Raw genomic sequence first — 3,523 nt, forward strand, 5'->3', positions numbered from 1 at the left:
GTGCCTAACTGGGTTTATTTTGTTGTTACACGGCCTCCTGTTGAAGTCACACAGCTTCCTGGATCTGTAATTGATGTCTCATCCAACATCTACCCTCATACTGCTTTCACTCTATCCTCTTTTGCTCCCTCATGACTCCAATTGCAAGTCCATTAAAAGTTTGTATCATATTCCATATGGTTTCTATGCTCAACTTGTTTATTTTTAGCTTGTGCTTGAGTTTCCATCTTTTCTGACCTATCTCCAAGATCACAACATCTCTCTTGAATTGAATTATGTCTCCTGTTAAACCTGTTAATTTAGTCATCACATTTTTCTCTTTGGAACTTCCATTTGAAATTCTGTGTCTTGTCATTTAGTTTCTTGAACACATTAGTAACCACATTTATTTTTTAAAAAAATATTTTTAGTGTAGATGGACACATACCTTTATTTATTTATCTTTATGTGGTGCTGAGGATCGAACCCAGTGCCTCACCCATGCTAGGCGAGTGCTCTACCACTGAGCCACAACCCCCAGCCCTAATAACCATATTTATTTTAAAGTCAATGGCAGATCACTTCAATATTTGGATCAGTTGTGTATCTGGTTTTATTATGTTTTGGGGTGGGGCAGGGGAGACCCTGCTTCTTGCTATTTTTATCTCCCAGAAAGAATTCTCCCATCCCTGCTGGTTATATCAACCCCTTGAGAGCCTAAGCTGACTTGGAGCTCATTTGCAATGTTTGTATGGATCTTTCTTTTCCTTCATTATTGGGATTAAGCCCTTTTAGATTCAAACTGAAAGGCTAAAGTGTTTCACAGAGTTCTTTTCCTAAATAAACCCAGAAGTCCAATTTTTATATCTCTAATACCTTGAGATTGTCAAAACTTCCCTGTACTTATTAGTTACTTTTGGCTCTTCTTGTTAGCCTTCTGTCCTACAGAGCTTAATCAACAAATGGCTTGAGGGAATTACTGTGTTCAGTATTGGCTGCACTCCTCTGTATGTTCTTTCTGGAATATTGTTCTTAATAGCAGCACCAAACCTCAAATCTTGTGCCTGGATTCTTACAAATTTGCTTAAAACTCTAATAATGTCTCTGCCAACCTATCTGTTACCTAAGCCTGATGCATTTTTATGAGAATTGGCAAATGCTTGAAAGGAAAAGTGGCATAAAGAAAATCATGTTTATTTCAATTTGCTTCTCATCTTTCTGTATTCTAGTCCCTCATGTCCTGCCTGATTCATTATGGCTCCAATTCTTTCAAAAAAGTTTGTTTTTGTATTTTTTTCTAGTTTTTTTTTCTTTTCTTTCCTTAATTGTTCCCAGTGGGAGCCTTGGTCTTCTGGAAGACAAGGCAGATATCTACTTGCATTTTCTTTTCTATACATGCTTCATTTAACCATGGAAATCTAAATATTTATTTGCTGCTAAAAAACTCTGGAACATAAGACCCTATATGTTCTTTTAGAGTAAGAGAAAATAGTTTTTACAAGTTGATAATTGCGGATATTCCTGCCCCAAAGTGCCCTTCTGAATGTCACATCATTACATGGGCAAGGAGTGAAGATTTGCCTTTGCAAGCTCCTATTTTTACCTTATAGGCCTTACTTTCCCAAGCTAATTAGCAAGTGCTATTCTTTACAAATTGACCTCCCAGCATGTGGTCACAGGTTTTATCTCAAGACATATAACAATTTGATTCATACAGAATATTTTACAAGAAACAGAAGTTGACTGGATTATAATGTGAGAATTCTTGCAGTTATGTACCATGGTCCTATTCCAGGACAGAGTGCCATCTGATATCATCTGATATCATCTGTGGGCACAGCCTGTGTTCCATGCTCCAATGATACTCTCTGGAGTTTGGAACTCATTCCTCCCTATCCTTGGCTCCTGTCTATATCCTTTGCTCCTTGATTACAAATGACTAAAAGTTTAAGTTTTATAGTTAATTGGTGCTTAATAGCCATGTATGTTACTTGTCTCGATTTAATTTTTGTTTCTAAAGATTTTCAATGATAATTGAAATGTTTCTAATAGAAAGGAATGTTGTTCATATTTTCAGAATTTTTCCTAAGGACTGGTGGGGAAAATAGAGAAGTATTCACCATTTGGATAGTGAATATACAATCATATCAGTTATGTCTACAAATTAGTAAGAAAGTGGATAATTATGTGCTTCATAACTTAGTGTACTTTATTTATTGCTGTTCAGTTTCTTTGCAGTCTAAGTGCTACGTTCAATGGTATTTAAACTTAAAAAATTTTAAATATATATGATACTATTTAGACTAAATCATAATTGTATTATACTCTATATAATCAAAAGAGGTTTTTAATACCTGCAGCATTTATTTCAATGTTTGTGATATTTTAAATCATTCCAGTCAACTTTTGATTTTGAATCATTTGTCCTTCCATATCCCAATACTTAATTATTCACAGTGTCAGAAATTCAATTTAATTACTGTACAAGGTAAAATTGAGTTGCATACCTCATGAGGAGCATATTATGAATGTCTTATTGCATTGAAAAAAAATGAATAACCTTGTAATGAATTTTGATGGCTTCTGTAAAGAACTGTTTAGAGGGATTTTTTTAAAAAATTGCACATGACATACATGCTTTATGTGACTTTATATAAAGAACAGAGGACAGAAAGAAGTGTCATCAGAAGGGCAGAGGCACACATCTTCTTTCCTGAAGGACTTTTTTTCCCCCCAGACATAGAATGGAGACACATACTCTTCGGTGCATACTTTTTAATAAAACACTTTAATTTGTAAAATAAAATAAGTTTGTAAAATTATTTATAACAGAAGAAACATAATACATTAATTATACTATGTATGTAGCTTAAGTAATTATTATAGCACTATGAATCGTTTAAAGGTAAGATGTCAAAGAAGTAAAGAAATAGGTCTTTAGTCACTCCTGGGCCTCTCTACATTTCATATCTCAATTACAACCCTGTCTTTCCTTTGCAAAAATAACTACTATCCACATTTTTATTTTAGTGATTTCTTTGCTTTTCTTTAAGCATTTGCACTGAAACAAGTATCTCAGGTGCATCTTTAACGACCATAATTTAATTTTTCCCATTTAATATAGGATTTTAAAGTCCTCTTAATAATGTTCTCTTGTATTTCATATTTATATGCTGACTCTATATTCATTGAATAACTCCGGTTGTTTGACCTGGGGAAATCCTGTGTTCCAGATTTTGAACATTACATTGATGTATCCTTGTTTTGTTATATTAATTACTTTCTTGAGAGCTGTTAGGCAATTTGGAAGTACTGTGAACCTAGGGCTGATGAGAGAAATGATTCATTATTCACTAGTAGCTGCACATGTCCTTTCCAAGCTAGTGAAAGTCTTTGCATCATCTCTAAAAAAATGTCTGTATGCATCTTAAATGGGGACTGTGTGAAGCTTGTCAGTAAACCCATTGGGAGGCAATCATAAATGAATACATGCAATAGGTTTTTGATTTAATAAAAGGCTAAGATATGTGTGCTTATACATACG

Source organism: Urocitellus parryii, chromosome 1 (assembly GCF_045843805.1).
Source record: "Urocitellus parryii isolate mUroPar1 chromosome 1, mUroPar1.hap1, whole genome shotgun sequence".
Classification (NCBI taxonomy): Eukaryota; Metazoa; Chordata; class Mammalia; order Rodentia; family Sciuridae; genus Urocitellus; species Urocitellus parryii.